Below are 23,631 nucleotides of genomic sequence, written 5' to 3'. Positions count from 1 at the left end.
ATCCAGATCTTCAGATTCTTTTCTAGCTCAGATTCTGCCACTGTATGAGCAACTAGTGCCAGTGGCAGGATGCTCAAAGAGGCAATGAATTTCTGCTCATGAGACTGACAATTACCTGTCTCCTTATAATCCATACCATCATTGGTTTCTCATACAGAAACCTGGGATGAAAGATGAAGAATATAATATCACTTGTCATATTTACAACATTTCCTAGGGCCCCAGATGCCTGGCAGTGTATTGGGTTCCTGTTGTGACATGCAGAGGGGAATTTCAGTCGATCTGTATATAGGCTGATTTGTTTAGGTTTGGAATGAGGATTACGACAAAAGTGGCATTAACTCTTCCCAATCCCAGAACTGAGCTCAGGGGTTACACCTAGTCATCTGAATGTGGGAATTGGATGAAGAGTTGAGGTAACAAATGCGAACCACTGCGAACCACTCTACTCTAGAGATGAACCCAGAATGTGCAGGAAGCCCATAGGCATATTCTAAATTTCATTCCATCTGCACAAAATGAGCATGCAGAAAATGTTATGAGGATTCACATTACAGGAAATGAGCCAGTTCCTGACAGAGGTGAGGAGAACTCTCTCTCCATCTTGTCCTATTATCAGAAAGCCAGGCCTATTCCATTAGGTTCCTTTAGATTCCTTCTAACCTTGGTCAGCATCCCAAGATTTGAACTCTAAGTGATGGAATTCGAAAGCAGAATCAGTAAGGGTAAGACTTGTGGAGAATATTGTTTGTAAGTGGTAAAGAGGCTACATGTCCAACATCAGCTTTGACACTACACTGTTATTGCTGAGTTACTAAGTGTCGCTACCGCCTCGACCAGCAAGGAAGACGCGACACCGGACTCCTCTCTGCAGTTTATTCAGGACCTTTGAGTAATCTTCTGACCCCAACCCCGGGGAGAATTCCCCACAGCCTTAAGTACCCGCTGGGTAGCCAATCCTGATGCGCCACGTGGGAACCACCAATAGGTTCAGGTGCGCAGAAGCAAGCCAGATCCTTTTCCTTAGCCATATAAGGAGTTGTTTACCACAGAGAGCACTCGCCATCGGGAAGGCGGAGGGCGGAAGCTGGCGCCATCTTCCAGGTGCGGCCTCTCGCAGCTCTCTACAGTTCCCCCTTTTTTGTTTAAAGAACACAGATGAGAACAGAGGTCTGATCCCTGTTGTGCAATGCAAGGACTGCATACAAGCCTTCTCCCAGAGGGTACCTTCTCTAGGGATGACTCAGCCTGTCCATTGATTCGTTTTTCACAAGGACGGGAAAAGGCGAATCGAACCCGTGTGCAATCAAACATGCTCTCCTCGAGGGCAAAACTCATGCCTCTCGACTGCAGTACTTTGGCTTTGCAATCTGTGTTCATTGTTTTAGGGTGGCAAGCCACGCTTGGGGGGACTGACCTGTTCCAATGACTGTTAAGGCTTGGATAATCATGGCTGCACTGCGACGCTGAGAACCTCTAATTTGGCAAATGCACCACAGACATACCAAGGAGGCTAACACCAGAAGGCCTGTCAGGGCTCCTAAACCCGCCCATTCCTTAAGATGATTCATAGCAGCGGAGATCCATGAAGATAACCCCTCCGCCAATCCGGCATCCACTCGGGTCGAGTTCACCATGACGATGGCAACCCTGAGCTGTTCCATCAGGCTGTCGAACTCCCCAGTTCAATTACCTAAAAGATAACTAGACAACTGTTTAGACAAATTTGCAGCGTTTTTTAAATAGGTTTTTTCCTGGCCCTGAACTCTAGGTCTGGGCGCTGTCCCTCAGCTCTTCAGCTCAAGGCTAGCGCTCTACCACTTGAGCCACAATGTCACTTCCAGCTTTTTTCTTTCTTCTTATGTGGTGCTGAGGAATCAAAACCAGGGTCTCATGCATGCAAGGCAAGCACTCTACCACTGAGCCACCTTCCCAGCCCCATTCTTCTGGGTTAATTGCACCACAGCAGCAGCTAATCCAGCATTAGTTAGTGGTCCGCCCAGCTCTCTGCAAACTCTCATCCATGCTTCTAGTCCCCTATTCTTATATGGGATTATGGCGGCTCTGCATTCCTTAGTGCACTGCTCGTAAACAAGCTGTTTAATTAATGGCATGGCTGCATCTGGGTCACCAAAAATTCTGCCAGCAGCCTCGACCATACGGGCAACAAAGTCCAAAAACGGCTCCGTAGAGCCCTGCAGGATTTTGGTGAGATTGCCACTCACCTCGCCTTTATTTGGTAAGGCCTTCCATGCCTTTATGCCAATTTTATTGATTTGTTCATAAACTTGAACCGGGTAGCCTATCTGCTGATTGGCGAATCTCCCCTGTCCAAGCAGCATATCTCTGTCCCAAGCTGGGTTTCCCCCAGCCTGATTGGCCGCAGCCTCTTCACTAGCAAATTCAATCAAAAAGGCCTTCCAATCTAAATACTGACCTGGGCTCAAACAAGCTCGTGCGAGCCCACTCCAATCACCGGGTGTCATGCAATGTCTGTTTAGGGCCTCCACCTGGGCTACAGTAAAGGAGGCTGTGATTCCATATGTCTGCACAGACTCAGCTAAAGATTTTATAACCTTAAAATCTAAGGGTTCATGATACCGCTGTCCCTGTGGATCTTGAAATATTGGACAGGCTAGATGTAACTCGGTTCTGACCGCTTTCCACACGCCTGGGCTGAAAGAACAGCCGGGGCTGCCACTTCCAGGGTCCTCCTCCTAGAGAGGAGGGGCCGAAGGTGTGGGGCGGTGCACGGAGGGCGTGCATTCGTCTTTATCGGGGTCCTCTCTCTCCTTCCCTTTCCTCCTCTTTCTTATCTTTGTTTTTTCTATTTGTTCTATGAGTGATTGTAGTTCCTCTGAGTCTGTAGACTCAGAGGTCTCTAGTTCGGCAAAATCGGGGTATAACCCCCCCCTGCTCTCCTCCTTTTCACTGTCTGCACTTTCCGATCTTTCTTCCTGCAGCATTTCTAGGGCTGCCTGACCATTCTCTACCGCCTCACTGCAACGCTGGTCCTCGAGACAGCCTCTTATCAGTTTCCATATTGGTCTCACTCCGCTCTTAAGCGTTCCTTGTTCAGAGGCAAAATCTAGGTCCCTCCCTAGTTTCTCCCAAGAGGCCACCGTGAGGCTTCCGGAGACAGCGAACCACGGGGCAACGATGTCACATTCATTCAAAAATCTCTCTAAAGTACTCTTTTTTATTTTTACCATTTTTGAGTGCAGTAGCTCATTGAGAGCCAAAAAAATTGGGTGCGAAGAAGAAGCGCCCATGTTTTAAACATTTAAAGCTGGTAAACAAACTTTTACTTTCACTTTTGGCTACTCTATTGACTAGCCACGGGTTCTCACTATCTCTTTATCTACCAAGAAGAGCAAAAATCCCCCCGCTCTTGTCGCGGATTCCCCTTTTACCTGGGAACTTACTCCCCGCTCTTGTCGCGGATTCCCCTTTTACCTGGGGACTTACCCCCGCTTTTGTCGCGGATTCCCCTTTTACCTGGGGACTTACCCCCGCTCTTGTCGCGGATTTCCCTTTTACCTGGGAACTTACCGGTGCACCACCCTGACCGCAGAGAGTTCTGAGTCCTCGCAGAGAGTTCTGAGTCCTCGTTGGGGTTATGGCTGAGTTCCCCGTACGGGCCACCACGTGTCGCTACCGCCTCAACCAGCAAGGAAGACGCGACACCGGACTCTTGTCTCTGCAGTTTATTCAGGACCTTTGAGTAATCTTCTGACCCCAACCCCAGGGAGAATTCCCCACAGCCTTAAGTACCCTGATACGCCACGTGGGAACCACCAATAGGTTCAGGTGCGCAGAAGCAAGCCAGATCCTTTTCCTTAGCCATATAAGGAGTTGTTTACCACAGAGAGCACTCGCCATCGGGAAGGCGGAGGGCGGAAGCCGGCACCATCTTCCAGGTGCGGCCTCTCGCAGCTCTCTACACTAAGGGATGGAGAAAGCACATATTCCTTGGGCTTTGTCCTGGCTACATCTTGCTTTGGTCTCCAAATCCAAAGCATAACCTCTACCGCCCAGGATGCTTTAATATTGGGTATCAAGTCAATAGGTTTCCTACCTGCAAGGTCTTCCTCTTCTTCACTAGTGAAATCATATTGTCTCATATTCCAGGCTTTGGAGACACAAGTGCCAAGAATGTTATGAGGAAGAGTACCTCCTTATACATCAGACTAGATTGTGTTATATATTCTCTGTGGTGTGGGGATGGGGTTTGGCCCAAGTTTTCATATTCTGGAGGCCTGCTTCAGAGTGTGACAATTATGAGAGATGGTGAAACCTTACAAAGGCAGGGCCTCACAAAGATAAAATTTCATTTTATACACCAGTCTACGAATGACTGCAGTAGTTACTCAGGCCCTACACTGTCCCATGAAGTTTTATGTATTCTATGTGAAAATCAAGCCTCAGATTCCTGGGCTTTTCTTCCATATCATGTAACCTCTCCTTGATATCTACAAATAGATTCTGTAAATGAATCTGTGATCAGACTGGTTGTACACAAGAAGACACAAGACATTTTGACCCTTCTCACGATGCAGATCAATCACATGCGTGGAATTCAGTCCATTCTCACTATTTCCACGTCTCCATGCATCTCCCTATAAGGCAAGAAAATGAATTAGTGTGGGAATGACACTATCCTGTGTCCTGTGCACAGGATGCTCATTTGGCAACATTGGAGACCACATGACAAATTAATCAAGAGAATCTAAAGTTTAACAGAAAAAGTACTGTTACCAATAAACACACGAATTACATACTCTTGCACAAGTGAAGGCAGTATTTTCTACAAATGTTGAATTTTTATTATGGAACACAAAATGATACCCTGGACAAGGTTCCTTGTTGTATGTTTTGTAATCTAAACACAGCAGTTTTTTATTGTGGTCCATAGTCAGATCTCATTTGGCAAATAACTCTCACTTCATATATTATGAATACCATGCATGTTGATGTGATCATATTTTAATTCACTGGGAAATTTAGGAAATAAATAAGCAACACTCTATTTCACACAAAGACAGGCACTCTTACTTCTGCTTTGGTTGGGTCCTCTTCATTTGTCCTTCATTGAGGAAGGGAATCAATCTAGGTCCCGGAGGCAGCTGGGAAAACACAAATTGACTGTCAGTAAAATAACGGTGCTGCTTGGGATCACTCAGGCTCAGGAGTTGGTGTGGACATGGGTCCAGTGTATAGAGGAAAGGAGAGGGGCAGGGCTTGAGAAGATTCATATTCCTGCTAAAATAAGCCTCATGTGTTTGCAACACTTAAACCCTTTATATTTCCAATGAGCATGCTCAGCTTCAATGACCAAGTGCAAGGCTTCCCCTTCTCTTTCAGAAATGGAACCAGATTTCTACTATCATGTTGAGCAACGTCAAGATCTTTTCCTTCCACCAATGTTCCTGTATCCTCTCCTATGTCTCCCTCTACTTGACTAAAAGCAACCACTTTTAAAGGAGTGGACTTTAAGGCTGAATATTGACTTCTAATTCTGAATCTCCTTTTATAATGTTTTTAATTTTTTTTTGTGGTAATGGTGATGTACAGAGGCTTAAAGTTACGTAAGTAATGTAATGAGTACATTGTCACTGCACCTAGTGTCAGTGTATGAATGCATTTCCCAGTGTAAAGCTTATAAAGATCATGATAAAGTTCCGGGAAGATGGCGGAGGACAAGCTGGAATCTGAACAAGCTGTCGCATAGAAAGCAGTTTTAGAGTTCCAGTGAACAGTCCTAAGCCAGAGAATCACACCAAGTGTGCCATCACAGGACAGAGAGTTAGACAAGAGAGGGGAAGCCAAGGCAAAAAGACACATCTGAGCGCTTGCCAGCTGCTGCCGCGGCGGCGGCGGCGGCGGCAGGGTCGCGGCGGAGAACGCAGCCGGGAGCCATACCTGAGCGCTCAAACAGAGAGTCCGGGACGAAGGAGCCAGACGCAGTGGGCGAGCGGATTCTACTCAACACCAGCAAGAACCGACAAGGAGTGGACATCTTCATCCTGCAGTGTGCAGACCAGAGACGACCCAGTATCCAAGACTCAACGTGAGTAGAAGCCCGATGTCCTCACTCCTTCTCAGGGAGCAGAGGAGGGAAGGCCACCCCTCCCCGCCCCCCAGCACCGGTGATCTCCATCTTGGATACCGACAAAGCTCGGAGGAGCTGCCAGCTCCAACCCAGGCCTTGGAATAAAATGAGTCATTTAGCAGGTCACAAGAACTTAACGGCGAAGTGACCTGCCAGACTCGTCTCCATCCAGGGAAAAGTCACCCAGCTCAGGCACCAGCCATTGGAGTGGCTTTCCTCACTGGGTAACCAGAGCCAGAGGCTGCCCCTCCCTCTAGCAGCCACCACAATCAATTGAAAAACAGAAACCGTGAGAATGGCTCCAGGCTGGGCTCTGAGTTTTTTTCACAAAATAGCACCAGGAAAAAGCTACTGATTGTTGAAAGGCCTCAACTCTACCCAGAACCTAGCCTCACCACTGCATCCCCCTCTTTTGTGATTCTCAAAGTAGATCACCCTCCCAGTAAACTAATCTGGGAGGGGGATCTCAAAATCTTGGGTAAAGCAGAGCATTTTTCTGCCTGTTTGAACAAACTGACTTAAGAAACCAATCAAGCCACAGGACCTCAAGCTGACCAGAGACTCCAACAAGAGGCTGGTTACAGACAAAAGGGAGATACAGGATTCTTCCCACCCCTCCCAAAAAAATCAAAAAAAAATCAAATAACTTTTTTTTTCTTCTTTCTTCCTCTTTTTTTCTTTTTTTTCTTTTTTTTTTCTTGGTACCTTATATATACATATAAATTTTTTTCCTTTTCTAAAAATTTTATTAATCTTTAATTTTTGCCTTGTTTGAAAAAATAATTGTTTTCCAGTAACTTTTTTTCCTCTTATAATTTTTATTTTAGGAATACGTGAATGTGTGGTTTCCTTTCTTTTCTTGTCTTCTTTCTCTTTCTCTTTCTTTCTTAACTATCTTTTTGTTTTTTGTCTAGCTCTACTGAATTTCTGATCTTTTTTTCTCCCTTTATTATCCTGTTCACCTATTCCTCTCTCTTGATCTTCTTTATGTGACTTAACTCTTGTCCTGCACATCCTCAGATAAACCCGTAGTTAACTAGTAGACCCTATGCCCCATTGTGTACACAATTAATCCACAAATTTATTACTCAATTCAAAAACTCTGAGACTTAAATTCCTTAATAGCAGTACTACCTCTTTATACCTATATGATATTTTAAGCATTTTTTTAAGTTTTTCACATCTCCTCTATGTCCCTTCCCTATTCTTAATATACTCACATTCCTCTCTAAATAGATGGTCTTTTAATCTCTATAATAAAATTACGTTTTACGTTTCTATTTTTTTCTGGTCTCTTTTCATTTCTCTTTCCCTTTCTTCTTTTTCTCTCTCTCTCTTCTTGCATCCTACCCAACCTATTTCCTGCATTGGGATTAGGACATAGTTAACTCTCCCTGTGCCCCCCACACCAATCTATTCCTATTTTTTACCCACATCTCTCCCTAACCCTAATAATTTCTAGTCTTCCAAATTCTTCTCTGCGGTTCGAAGCCCATTAACATATAGTTGTTTGATGTTGAATAGATGTATCTGTTGAACTAGATTGTATCTGTAGACTATTGACTGTAAAAAAGCAAACTTTGATTGATGGTTGCCTTAAGATAGTGTTCTAGCAGAAAACTGGTGCTATTTTCATCTCAAATGGGCCGAGTAAGCCGGAAAAACACAAGAAAAATGGCAAATCTGGATATCTCAATTCCCAATCTTGATAATCAGGGGTCAGAACAGATAATGAATAATCCAGAGGAGAGATCCCAAATAGCTCTGCAAACACTGCTGGCAACCATGATAAATGAGAAGTTTGACAACTTACAAAGGACTCTGTATGAGCGTGAAAGGGAGAGAGAGGAGGCATCCCAAAAGCTTATACAGGATTATCATAAGCGTGAGGAAGCTACTCAAAAACTGATACAGGATTTGCATGAACAACTTGAGAATACTCAAAGAGAAAGGGAGGAATGGCGTGAGCAGGCTGAGAACACTCAAAGAGAACTGCAGGAATCCCACGAACGGGAAGAAAGAGAACTGCAGGAATCCCACAGACGGGAGGAAGCTAATCAAAGAGTAATTCAGGAATTGAGAGACCAGGTAGAGAATACACAAAGATCACTAAAGACATTCATGGAATCCATTAACAAAGAGCTGAAGGAAGTCAGGGAGACCACAAAGGGAGTGCTGAATGGAACTCAACAGAAGGAATGGGAGTCCAAAGAAACCATAACCAATCAACAAAGTGATTTGAGAACAAACACTGAACACCAAATTAAGGAAGTAAAGAAATTCATACAAGACCTAAAACAGAGCTTCAACAAAGAACTTGAAGCCATCAAAGCTGACCAACTACAAGGAAAAGAGATAAAAAAACAAAGTAGAGAGTCTTGACAGCAGGTTAGACCATGCAGAAGATCGAATCTCAGGGATTGAAGACAGCCTAGATATTATAGAGAAAGAATAAACAACCATCCAACACAAGTCCAAGAAATATGATAGATCTATCCAACACCTGGAAGACACCATCAGAAGGCCTAATCTAAGGATAATGGGTGTAGAGGACCTCCTAGAAACAGAAGTTAATGGTCTAGGAAATTTGTTTAACAGGATCCTAGCAGAGAACTTCCCAAACATACAAAAAGATAGGCCTATTCAGATACAAGAAGCTTTTAGAACCCCAAATAGACCAGACCAGAATAGGACATCCCACCGTCACATTATAATCCACACTGGATCAACACAGACCAAGGAAAAGATCCTTAAAGCTGTCAAGGAGAAAAGGGTAATCACCTAAAAAGGAAAACCAATTAGAATCACCTCAGATTTCTCAGCAGAGACAATCAAAGCAAGAAGAGCCTGGAATGATGTATGCAATGCCCTAAAAACAAACAACTATCAACCAAGAATACTGTACCCAGCTAAACTCTCCTTCATAACTGAAGGCCAAATAAAAACCTTCCACAGCAAAGAAAAATTGAAACAATACATCTCCACCAAACCAGCCCTACAAAAGATTCTTAAAGATGTCCTACACATAGAAAACCAACAAGACCACAATAAAGGCCAAGACACCATACCAAAACTGAGAATCCAAGAACCATAGGAAGAACCCAGTTTTTGCAGCCCTCAAGAAGGTGGATAACATGGCAGGAACTCCCAAATACCTCTCAGTACTATCTCTTAACGTTAACGGACTGAACTCTCCAATTAAGCGACATAGACTGTCTAGTTGGATTAAAAAACAAGACCCTTGTATCTGCTGCATGCAGGAATCACATGTTGCCCGTAAAAACAAACACATTTTCAATGTTAAAGGCTGGAACAAAATCTACCAAGCAAACGGCCCCCATACAGGCGGGAGTTGCAATCCTAATATCAGATAAAATAGACTTCAAATTAAAAATCGTGAGAAGAGATAAAGAAGGTCGCTACATACTAATTAAAGGATTTCTCTTTCAGGAGGATATTACAATTCTAAATATCTATTCGCCAAACAATTGAGCACCCAAATTTATCAAAGAAACACTACTAGACCACACTAAAGCTACCAGCACAACTATGTTTATTGCAGCATTATTTACCATAGCTAAGATATGGAACCAACCCCGATACCCCTCAGTAGATGAATGGATCAAGAAAATGTGGTATATATACACAATGGAATTCTATGCCTCCATCAGAAAGAATGACATTGCCCCATTTGTTAGGAAATGGAAAGGTTTGAAAAAAATTATATTAAGTGAAGTAAGCCAGGCCCAAAGAAGCATAGGTCCCATGGTTTCCCTTATTTGCAATATCTAGTATAGGTATGAGTCAAGCGGAAAAGGTCAGATAATGTGATGTTAGGAAAATGAACCCTTAAATATGTATTTTAATGTTTTCGTTTCTTTCATGGATGTGTTTCTAACGCATTTATAAGATTATTTCTTTGTTGCTTTGTATGTCCCTCCCCCACAGTGTAACCCCTGCTTTCACTATATTTGATGTCAGTATAACATGTGGAGGAGATGGGGACAAACAAGTCGTTTAAGGATTCAGGTGGACCTGTTGCAAAAATGAGAAGTACAAAATGTCATGTCAAAACCAACTTTGCAATGTCGGTGTGTGTGTGGGGGGTATAATTGGGTGGGGGGAGGGGGGAGGCTGGGAAGGGAGGTGAAGGGTAAACAAAGGAGGAGGCTGCAATGCTTGGTAAGAAATGTGTGCATTATCCTGCCCATGTAATTGTAGCCCCTCTGTACAGTATGTTCTCAAATAAAATAAAATTAAATTAAAAAAAAAAAAGAAACACTACTTTCCCTCAAATCCCATACAGATCCAAAGACATTAATTGTTGGGGATTTTAACACACCACTCTCCCCACTAGATAGATCAACTCGGCAAAAACTCAACAGAGAAAACGCAGATCTAAACAGCTGCATAGATCAACTAGACTTAACAGACATCTACCGAACATTTCACCCAGCAGCATCAGAATACACGTTTTTCTCAGCAGCACATGGAACGTTTTCCAAAATAGACCACATTTTAGGCCACAAAGCAAACTTGTCTAAATTCAGAAACATTGAAGTTATACCTTGCATTCTCTCTGACCACAAGGGAATAAAATTAGAACTCAACACCAAAAGCCACCAAAGAAAGTCCGGTATCACATGGAGGCTGAACAACACACTGCTGAATCATGAGTGGGTCATGGAAGAGATTAGAAAGGAAATTCAAATTTTCATGCTATTCAACAAAAATGAACACACAAATTACCAGCTCCTCTGGAACACAGCAAAGGCAGTACTCAGAGGCAAGTTTATAGCTCTGAGATCCTACATCAACAAATTGGAGAGATCTGAAACTAACAATTTAATGACACATCTAAACCTCCTTGAAAAAGAGCAGCAACATAAACCCCAATCCAGTAGATGGAAAGAAATAATCAAAATTAAATCAGAATTAAATGAATTAGAATCCAAAAAAAACATAGAAAAAATCAACAAAACAAAGAGTTGGTTCTTCAAAAAACTTAACAAAATTGACAAACTCTTAGCAAATCTTATCAGAAAAAGAAGAGAACACGCCCAAATTAATAAACTCAGAGATGAGAATGGAAACATCACCAGGGAAACAACCAAGATTCAAAACATTATAAGGGAATACTTCTCAAAACTTTATGCTAATAAGTTTGAGAACTTGACAGAAATGGACCTTTTCCCACCAAATATTGACATGCCAAAACTAAACCAAGATGAATTAAACTATCTTAAAAAGCCCATATCAAGCACTGAAATAGAAACAGCAATAAGAGACCTCCCAGCTAAGAAAAGTCAAGGACCAGACGGCTTTACACTGGAATTTTACAAGGCCTTCAAAGCAGAGCTCACACCAATACTCCTCCAACTCTTCAATGAAATTGAAAGAGAAAACTCACTACCGAACACATTCTATGAAGCCATCATAACCCTCATCCCAAAACCAGGCAGGGACTCATCAAAGAAACAGAACTATAGACCCATTTCTTTGATGAACATTGATGCAAAATTTCTCAACAAAATTTTGGCCAATAGACTTCAACAATTCATCCAAAAAATCATACACCACGATCAAACAGGATTCATTTCAGGGATGCAAAGCTGGTTCAATATATGCAAATCAATTAATATTATTCATCACATCAACAGGAGCAAGAATAAGAACCACATGGTTATCTAAATAGATGCAGAAAAAGCATTCGACAAGATCCATCACCCCTTCATGATGAAGGTTTTGGAAAAATTAGGAATCCATGGAACATTCCTCAATACAATAAAGGCTGTATATGACAAACCTACAGCCAGCATTATACTCAATGGGGAAAAACTAATGCCATTTCCTCTTAACTCAGGAACAAGACAAGGATGCCCACTCTCTCCACTTCTCTTCAATCTAGTATTAGAATGCCTAGCTACAGCAATAAGACAGGATGCAGACATAAAGGGGATCCAAATAGGGAAAGAAGAAATAAAACTCTCCCTCTTTGCAGATGACATGATCTTGTATTTAATGAATCCCATACAATCCACTCCCAAATTACTCAAGCTGATTCAAAACTTTGGCAAAGTAGCAGGTTATAAAATTAACCGCCAAAAATCAATGGCTTTTCTGTATGCCAACAATGAGAAAAGTGTGGCTGAAATTAGGAAAGCAACTCCATTTGTAATAGCCCCACAAAAAATAAAATACCTAGGAATTAACTTAACCAAAGAAGTGAAGGACCTCTATAATGAAAACTTTAAAATCTTGAAAAAGGAAATCAACACAGAACTTAAAAAATGGCACAACCTCCCATGCTCCTGGATTGGCAAGACTAACATCGTGAAAATGGCAATACTTCCCAAGGCTATCTAAAAATTCAATGCAATACCTATCAAAATTCCAATCTCATTCTTCAAGGAAATAGAAGAGGCAATCCAAAAATTCATATGGAACAATAAAAGACCCCGAAAAGCAAAAACGCTCCTCAACGGAAAGAACACTGCTGGAGGAATATCAATACCAAATTTCAAACTCTACTATAAAGCCATAGTAATCAAAACAGCTTGGTATTGGCATAAGAACAGACCTCAGGACCAATGGAATAGAATTGAAAACCCAGAAATGAACCTACAGACCTATAGCCATCTAATCTTCCATAAGGGAGCTAAAACAATAGAATGGAAGAAAGACAGCCTCTTCAGTAAATGGTGCTGGCAAAATTGGTTAACTACATGTAGAAAACTAAAGCTAGATCCTTATATATCACCCTGCACCAGAATCAACTCCAAATGGATCAAAGACCTTGAACTCAAAGCAGACACTCTGAAAACATTACAGGATGGAATATGAGAAACCCTAGGTCTCCTTTGCTCAGGCCGAAATTTTCTGAATAGAGACCCGGAAACACAACAAATCAAAGAAAGGTTGGACAAATGGGATTGCATAAAATTGCAGAGCTTCTGCATGGCAAAGGACATAGCTAGCAAGATCAATAGAAAGCCCACTAATTGGGAGCAGATCTTTACTAGCCATACAATGGACAAGGGTCTCATATCTAAAATATACTTGGAACTCAAAAAATTAAACCCCCCAACAACAAATCCTCAAAGAAACAACTGCCCAATAAATAAGTGGGCAAAAGACCTAAAGAGAAGCTTCTCTGAAGAAGAAAGAAGGATGGCCAATAGACACATGAAGAAATGTTCAACATCCCTAGCCATAAAAGAAATGCAAATCAAAACAACATTGAGATATCACCTCACTCCAGTTAGAACAGCAAAAATCAAGAACTCTAACAACAACAGATGCTGGAGGGTATGTGGACAGAAAGGAACCTTACTTCATTGTTGGTGGGAAGGTAAACTTGTTCAACCACTTTGGAAAGCAGTATGGAGTTTCCTCAAAAGACTTCACATAGAACTCCCCCATGACCCAGCAATCCTACTTTTGGGCATTTACCCAAATGTTTACAAACAAGACCACACTAAAGCTTTGAGCACAACTATGTTTATTGCAGCATTATTTACCATAGCTAAGATATGGAACCAACCCAGATGCCCCTCAGTAGATGAATGGATCAAGAAAATGTGGTATATATACACAATGGAATTCTATGCCTCCATCAGAAAGAATGACATTGCCCCATTTGTTAGGAAATGGAAAAACTTGGAAAAAATTATATTAAGTGAAGTAAGCCAGGCCCAAAGAAACATAGGTCCCATGGTTTCCCTTATTTGCAATATCTAGTATATGTATGAGTCAAGGAGAAAACGTCAGATAATGTGATGTCAGGAAAATGAACCCTTAGATATGTATTTTAATGTTTTTTTCTTTTATGCATGTGTTTCTAATGCATTTATAAGATTATCTCTTTGTTGCTTTGTATGTCCCTCCCCCACAGTATAACCCCTGCTTTCACTATATTTGATGTCAGTATAACTTTTGGAGGAGATGGGGAAAAAGCAGTTGTTTAAGGATACAGGTGGACCTGTTGCAACAATGAGAAGTACAAGTTGTAATGTCCAAAACGAGCTTTACAACGTTGGTGCTGGGGGGTGGGGAGGGGGAAGGGGAGGGAAGGAGAAGGATTGGGATTGGGATTGGGGGGGAGGGTGGAGGCTGGGAAGGGATGTGAAGGGTAAACAATGGAGGAGGCTGCAATGCTTGGTAAGAAATGTATGCATTATCCTGCCCATGCAATTGTAACCCCTCTGTACAGTATGTTCACAAATAAAATAAAATTAAATTAAAAAAAAAAGATCATGATAAATAAAATAAATTAACAGTGTGATCACTAAACATGATGAGAAAGAGCTAATGAACGCCATGGGCTCTAGGCCATGTTTGCCTACACTGATCTACATGTACTTCATCACTCCCATATCTAGTAGGATGATCCAAATTATATGTTTTTTGAATTTCACATTAATGAGAAGAAACTCTGCCAATAAGTGTCATCAATGTTAAGAAACTACTATGCCACCTCAATTTCAGAAAGCACTTTGTAAGCTTTAACACTAACAGGCATGTGTCTAGCATCAGGTGTTCCCTAACGTAGTGACCACGAACACCATGAGTAAAGGATGAATTTAAAGCTGTAGACCAGATGAGCAACAATGTGCCATTGCCTGGCTTCAAATGTGCTTCATCCATTTACAGAATGAATCTCTCTGATCATTTTCACCTGTCAAGAAAGGAATGTGGTTCCAACTCTGACCTTTAGATATGATAAGGAAAGCATAACTTATCTAAATATGTATGTTGTTAATGGGCTAATTTTCAAAACTTTCTACAAATTTTAGGATATGCAGTTTTGTATAATGATGTGAGGAAAGGAGAAAAACTTTCCCAATTACAGTAACACTCAGTCCACATACACACATTCACAGACACCTCCCATCCATTTGGCTGACAACTGCACACCACCAAGATGACAGAGCTGCTTCCAATGGAAAAATGAGATTGGCAAACATGTTTGTGGTATCACCATTGCTGCTGAGCACACCCTCATTCCTCTTTTCTCCACAAAGTCAGAATCATTTGGGGTTTTCAACAAAAATAGTCAAGGAAGTCCAACCTTTCCCAACACTTCATTGTTTTTTCTAAGCCTGTAAGTGAGTTGAGAATACATACGATTTTTGTGGGTGGTGGAGTCCACCTGTAATAGGGAAGAGAAGGTACTATGAGGAGCTGGTCATGTCCAATCCTGTATAAACAGACCAACTGTATTCTATGGTGATGTCAGGAATGTAAATGGAATGAATTAGTGTTTCAGCATTCTGCTAGATAAAGGCTAACAAATGAATCATAATTATGAGGGTGAGGGACTGAATCTGGCTTAGGCAAAAGCACAATATAACGTAAGGAAAAACCATTCCATTCCAAACATCTTCTGATGTGAATGAAGTAGTATAGTGCTTTCCTAGGAAATATCAAGTCCTCAGTTTATTTCCAGATATTTCAAAAAAAGAAATCAATATTAAAACGCTAAGTGAAAAACAATAAAAATTATGTGAGAGTAGAACACGTATTTAACATTGGGTGTTATTTTCAGGAAGGGCAAATGTTTAGTGGGCAGCCTCTCTCAAGTGGATATCATGCACAACACTTTCAAAATAATTATGAGTGACAAAAGTGCTGCCTAATAGATGCTATCATATACCAGCACCATCTGGAAACAATCATTGGAATCATGAAATTGATCTCTCCTGACTGTTTTCCACAATGGAAATTATATAAGACTTCCATATGAAACACAGGAATTAAGCTTCCTTTAATATACCCATTAAGTTTCTCATCTGAAATTCATTAAAAAACACAAAAATACAAAACAACATTTTTTTCACACTTAAAGGAACAATTTTACCTCATCTACACATTGGTCTTCCTCTTCTGAGTAATCACAGGGCACTACTTCCATGATGACCTTCTTAGAATCTAGGAAGAAACTGTGTGACTGTCAGTGCATTGGCTTTGTGGAAGAACAATTCAGAACTTCATTTGTATGGACAGGGTTTGTAAGGATGGAGGTGGATGAAGCATTACTGCTAGTATATGCTCCTTAGTGGATACAAGAGAAAAGTGCAGTTGTGGAGATAGGCGGGAAGGAATGGTAGGGGGAAAACAAAGGAGGAGGCAACAATGCTTGATAAGAAATGTACTTATTACCTTGCTCATGTAATTGTAACCCCTCCATACAGTATTTTCACAATAAAAAACTAATTTTTAAAAAAGGAAAGGAGTAGAACAAAAATGATTTTAAAAAAGTACTAAAATAAATAGAATGGCAAAGAAAAAGCTGAATCCACGATTGAAGTGAAATATTGAAACTCAGGTTTCTGAGTTCTTGCAGACTTTAAGGAAGACACTAAGGAAGACTCAAGGAGAACTGAACAACTATGTTATATGTCAAATACATTCTTTAAAATACATGATAACCTGGTGTTGTAATCCTGGCTACTCAGGAGGCTGAAATCTGAGAATTGTGCTTCAAAGCCAGCCTGGGCAGGAAAGTCCATGAGACTTGTATCTCCAATTAACCACCAGAAAACCGGAAATGGTGCTGTGGCTCAAATAGGAGAGCTCTTGACTTCAGCTGAAGAGCTCAGGGATAGCAACAAGGCCCAGAATTCACGACAAAAATTTAAAAAAAATAAAAATATAAAACATGAAAAACTGAAAACCTATTGGCAATTGAGATAAGTTAACTGTTGAAATTAATAAATACTGGATCAACTAGGCTTAACTAGTATTTATGCAGTTTTTCACTTAACATAAAACAATTAGACTACTGTTTTCCCTTCAGAAAGTAAGACACACTAATCAAGATAGACCCACAATGTTCTATAGAACATACTTTGACATATTTTAAAGGGAAAAGTCATACAAATGTTATACAAAGATGGGAAGCATAAAACTTTGAAGAAACTGAAGAAGACACCAACATTGGAAATGCACCTCATGTCAAAAACTGGCTAAATTAATACCATGAAAATGGTCATCTTGCCAAAAGCAGATTCAATGCAATGTCCATCAAAGTGGTATTCTTCAGAGAAATAAAAGAGAATTTCTAAACTTGATACAGAAATAGAAAGGATATCTAAGATCAAATTGAACCTAAGCATAAAGAATCATGCTGGAGTTATGAAAATATTTTTGATTAGAAGCAGGGCTAAAGTGGTAGAACACCTGTCTGGTAAGAATGAGACCCTCTGTTCAATCTACTGTACCGGAAATATACTGGATTTTAAGTTACACTGACGAGCTATTGTAAGAAAAGTAGCATTTTATCAGCATGAACACAGACATAAAGATCCATGTAACAGAATAATAGTCCCAGGAATTAAACCACATTGATACAACCATTACACTCTTTTTGAAAAAGAAGAAAAATGCAGCATGTCCATCAAATGGTTATATGGAAACTGTATATATGTAGATGACTGAAATGAGAATCCTTTTCTCTCACCTTAGACAAAAATGAATTCCAAATAGATTAATGATCTGAATTGAAGACCTCAAACATTGAAATGTCTACATTAAAATATAGAGAAAATTCTAAAGGATGATTTTCTGGATAAGATCCAAATTGGGATCTAGAAAATAAAAACAAGTATTGACAAGTAGTAACAACTTAAAAACTTCTGCAAATATGACAATAAATGAAAAAACAATAAAAACAATAAAAGCCGATTATATGTATGTATATGTATATGTACACACATACATACATACCTATATATATATATATATATATATATATATATATATATATATGAATATACATATATGAACTTCAACACCCTGGCCTCTACCAAGGATTTATCAAGTATACTTAGTTTAAACCTAAAGGTTTGAGGAAGTAAAGTAGAGGAAATTATGTTTATAGATTTCCTATAATGTGTCTTCAGTATTCATTGAGAAAGAGTTTAACTGGTATAATTTAAACATTCCTGTTGTCACATAAACTTGCTTTATGCCATATTAACATAGAAATAGGGTGTTTTTTTAAGCTGAAGAGTAGTTTGATCTTTCATGAGTTAATATATGTTGTGAATTTCAAAGACATGTGCTTTTTTAAAGAAAACACCCCTAAAAATAATCAAATGGTTTCACTGACCTGTAATTTACATGCCATGAATTTCAGTTTTCAATGGTATATTAAGTAATTTTTTAGAGAATTTAAAAATAGTTATTGTGAAAATACTGTACAGATGGGTTATAATTACATGGGCAAGGTAATGTGTATATTTCTTATCAAGCATTGTTGCCTCCTCCTTTGTTTCCCCTTCACATCCCTTCCCATCTCCCACCCCCAGCTTCCCCCTCTCCCCTCCCCCTGCCAAAGCTGTAAAATTTGTTTTTTGACATAACCAGTTGTACATCTCATTCTTGCAATGAGTCCAAGTTTATCCCTATTTAAACCATGTGTTTTTGTCCTTCCCCTCCACAAATTATACCAACATCAACAATGAAAGGAGGGATTATACCATGGGGGAGGGACATACAAAACAACAAAGAAATCATCTTATAAATACATTAGAAACAATCACAAGAAAGAAAAAACATCTGAATAATTATCTTGGGGTTCATTTCACCTAACATCGATTTATCTGACCTTTTCTGCTTGTCTAAGACATATACTAGCTATTGCAAATAAGGGATACCATGGGATCTATGTTTCTTTGAGCCTGGCTTACTTCACTTAATATAACTTTTTCCAAGTCTTTCCATTTCCTACCAAATGGGGCAATGTCATTCTTTCTGATGGAGGAATAGAATTCCATTATGTATATATACCACATTTTTTGTCCATTCATTTTTAGAGAATTTTTATGGCTGTGTACCATTGCTGAAGTCTAAATTCAGAGCATTTTAATCTTAAAAATATCCTATGCCTGTTTGGCTCAGTCCTTCTAGCTCTGAGTAGTTGGTACTCTTTTTTATGTTTTGTCTTTATAGATTTAACGTTTTTGGAAATTTACATAAATGGAATTATGCTTGTCTGTGTGTCTGACATAATGTTTTATGGTTCATCTATTTTTTCTTTGTGTATCAATATTTCTTTCCCTTTTGCTGCCAAATAGTGCTCCACATCTGTTTATCCATTCCTCAACTTATGAGCATTTGGATTCTGCACACTTTTTGGATACTGTAGGAGACCTACCCAGAATACTCACAAACAAGTTTTCCATGAACTTTTATTTTTCTTTCTTTTGGGTAAATTATATACTTAACAAAATATGAGTCATAAGGCACATTTATCAAACATGTACACATTTCTTTAGTCTTCCTCAATCCCCTCTCCCTTCTTAAAACAATTTTCACAGGCTATCTTTTTTTGCCTCCTTTCTCCTCCTCCTTCTCTTCTCTTCCTCCTCCTCCTTCTCCTTTTATCTTCTTCATCTAGTACTGTGACTTGAACTTAGGGTCTTCCACTCTTATTGAGCTTGTTTTGGTCAAGGCTGGTCTCTACCATTTATGCCATACACCTACAATTCTGGTTTTGTTCTGGTAATCTGGAGATAAAAGTCTCTTGGATTTATCTGCATAAACTGGCTTCAAACCTTCATCCACAGACCTCAACCTCCTGAGGTAGGATTACAGGTTTCAGTCACTGGAGCACAGCACTTTTAGGTATAGATTCTACAAATTCGTGGAAATATAAATTTGGCATTTCGGAACTTGGTTTATCTTACTTAATATGGTGATTTAGAGTTTTGTTCATTTTCTGGTACATGACATAGCTTTGTTTTCCTTCATATTTGGGAAATAATTCATGATATGTTTCCTTTATCCATGCGTTGATTGTTTAGCCACTGTTGACTAATGTGAAAGATGCTCCAATAAACATGGCCATGCATGTTTAAAACAAAGCAAAACAAATTGTTTCTGCCAGTTAAGAAAAAAGGCCATCTTGAAAAATTCTTAATGTAGAAAATTTTATGGTATAAGTAGACCTTCACTTAGGTGATTACATTAGTACTGACTTATTAATTTAAATCTGCACATGTTAAATATTGAAGAGCATAGCCTAACCCACACTTTTTTTTTGCAATCTAGGCTAGGACTCTTTCTTCTAGAGTCAACATGGTTTTACCCATAAAATGGTGTAGATATGTTGTGATACAATGTGACATTTGAGTACATGTATGCCTTGTATAACAATTGCATATCCAACACCTTAAACCTTTGTCACTTGTGCTGAGGATAATAGAGATGGTTCTGAATGATGCTATAAAGTGAAATTAACCAGGTGCAAAACCAATGGTATAGTAACTCTGTCATATTTGGGAGCTCAAAATATACATATCATGGAAGTTGAGTCTAGAACTAAAACTACCAAAGAAGAAGACAGAAGAATAAATTGTGGTGTTTGACTGCCCAAGTGGTGAAAATAGTTAACAAAGATGCATAGATGGGTACTCTGCCCTTGAGCTACACCATCACTCACTTTTACATTGCTTTTAATTTTTTCAGGCATGGGGTTGAACTCAAGGCCTAGATTCTCTCCTTGAGCTTTTGTTCTTAAGGCTAGCCCTTTAACACTTTGAGCCAGAGCTCCAATTTCTGATTTTCTTGTGGTTAGCTGGAAATATGAATCTCATCGACTTTGCTGTCCAGGCTGTAAATTAACCTAGCTCCTTAGATCTCAGCCTCCGGATAGCTCTGGTTACAGGTGTGAGCAAGCAGAGTCTGGCTTGTTTTGGTTTATTTTTAACATCACAATTATTTGTTTTTAACTTCTTTTTAAATTTTATTTTATTGTAATGATGCTGTACAGAGGGGTTACATGTACATGAATAAAGCAATAAGTACATTTTTGTTGAGCATTGCTACTCCTTCCTTTCTTCTTCTCCCACCATCCCTTCCCTCTCCCAACACCCTCACTCTTCCTGACCCCATCTCCCATTCAAAGTTGTAAAGTTCATTTCCAATCTACTCTCTTGTGGGTATCATTTTTGCAATGAGTCATCCTGTGTCCTTGTTTCAGCATTTGTTTACTCATCTTCCCCTCCCCAAATTAGACAAGATGCAGGATATCAAAATCAAGTAGAGTGACAATAGGGGATAGATATACCATAGGGGAAGAAACAAAAATTCACCTAGTATGTTAAAAACAACAGCATAGAAAGACCTCTTGTGTCCATATCTTGGGGCTCAGTATTGGTTATTTTTGAGATAGGGTCTCTCTTCCACATAAGCTAGACTAGACTCTGATCCTCCTATTGTGCTTGTTTTTGTTACTGAGATTACAAGAATGCACCTCTGTTCCCAAACCATGTTTCAAGATAGACTTTCATATATGGCTGGCCTTGAGGCACAATCTTCCAAGCATACTCCCCAAGTGACTAATATTATAGGCATGACTCATTCAATCCTGCTATATTTGGCTTTTGATATTGGCATTGAGAGGTGTGATCAGTGATTGTCCATTCTTGGACCATCTCCTATCAAACTGACTATCAGTATTCTGATTATTTGAGATCTGATGGAAGTGGGTATTTTTCAAGAAGAATAAATATAAGAACTGGATAATACAATAAAATTTTGAAACACATTTAAAAATCAGCAGAGAAATTGGTCTTGAAGGTAATGAAAACACCTATGTACATCATGTAAAGTCAATTTGAGCTGAACCATCCTAAAGTCAGCATGAAAGAGGTCATGATTTACATACATCTGCAGCAGCAGTTCAAGTTTCCCATCTCAGGGCAGTAAAGGTGTCACCAAGTTCAACCCAAATGGCTAAGCCAAGTAACAACATCACCATAGAATGCTCTCAGTGAGCACCAGCTGCTCGACAGTTGGCCACTGGACACTGTATATGTTGTTTAAAAATAGCGTCACAGACCCACAGATTACTATTCTGTGAATATGAAATTATGGTAGAAGAAAGTACAATATAATCTATATATCAAAGATGTGTATCTTAACTCTCCAAGCAGGCCAATAATAGTATCTGTTATATTCAAATTGAATGAGATGTAAAAATTATTATTATAAAAATATTACATGAATAATGGATGTATAAGACACTAAGTTGAAAATGAACTTTACTACTTGGTGGGGGAGAGAGAGGAGTTGGGGAGGTGGGGAGTGAAGGAATGGCAGGGAAAAAAGAAAGGGGGAAGTAATAATGCTCCATAGGAAATGTATTCATACATTAGTCATGTAATTGTTACCCAACTGTAGGTGTTTTTACAATAAAAAAGGTAACTTTGGTGGGGGGGGGGAGGACTAACTGGAGGGGGTGGGAGAGGATAGGAAGGGATGAGAAGGGGAAACAAAGGAGGAGGCTACAATGCTTGATAAGAAATGTACTCATTATCTTGCCCATGTAATTGTAACCCCTCTGTACAATATTTTCACAATAACAACAAAGAAAATGAAAAAAAGAAATTAGCTCATTCCATACAGGGTCAGCTGATGTCTGGAATGTAAAATTGTGACCATTACTCTGACATTGAAGGGCTTCAACCTTGTCAATACACAGGAGCACCAAAATAGTGAGGTGTTTCTCATGGATTAGAAACAAAATTTTCAGTATATGGTGAATTGAAAATACATGTGGATTTTGGTAGAATGCGGATTTTGACTGGAAAGAACAAGTTTGCCATTTACTCTCACTGGCAGAGTGGGCTGCTTATTGACAGAAATGACAGGAATTCATATCTGAAAGAAGGGATAGATGAGAATTTTTATATAAAAATGGAAAATTAAACGCGATCACATTTTGTGCTGACAATGTGAAAGACTCAGAAAGGTGTTCAGTATTCTACAATGAGAGAGTGTTTCTTCATGCAAGAATCTGCCTGAAACTATTAATCAGAAAGATGGCAAACCCATCAATCTCTCAGTACTGGCTACTGGGATGTATGGGAATGAACACAAACCCGAGCAGAGCATCTTCATCTCTAACCAATCTGCCTGTTGTTAGCAGAATGGTTGTTAGCAGAATTTACACAAGAAAATTTCCCTCAAATGACTGCATCACTCATCTCTGTACACTAAGCCATAAAAGAGGCCTCCCTTTTCCATGTTCACACTGCAGCAGAACATCCAATGGGGAGGCATTTGCCTATTGCTGCTTATATTCAAAAAGAGGCTCAGTTCAGGAACATTCATACTTAGCCCTGCCTTTGCCCTCACATACCCTGATCTTCACAGCCTGGTGTGTGACATGGAAGACCCTGGTCAAATTTGTTTGGAAAGGAAAAAAGAAAGCATATGGAGCTTGAATAAGTAAGTCTGTCATTGATGAATGAATTACGGTGCCACTTTTATAGAGAAGGTAGAGGCTGGAATCCTCTGGATGGTGGTTAATTGTGGAGACCTTGAATTTGGTGTTGAGGAAAGAGAAAATGATGCAGGGGAAATAATGTCTAATGTGAACTGTTAATATTTTGTTGTTTGCTGCACTGTTCTCAGCGATGTTCCATGAGCACTCAAATGTCCTGGGATCTCTTCTAGCCATGATACATTCGAGATCATTGGGAAATTTGAAATTTTTGTATAGGAAATAG

This window comes from Dipodomys merriami, unplaced genomic scaffold (genome assembly GCF_024711535.1).
Source record: "Dipodomys merriami isolate MVZ:Mamm:240054 unplaced genomic scaffold, mDipMer1.0.p SCAF_29, whole genome shotgun sequence".
In the NCBI taxonomy this organism is placed as follows: domain Eukaryota; kingdom Metazoa; phylum Chordata; class Mammalia; order Rodentia; family Heteromyidae; genus Dipodomys; species Dipodomys merriami.
The sequence above is the reverse complement of the archived record's forward strand: the minus strand, read 5'-3'. Positions refer to the sequence as shown.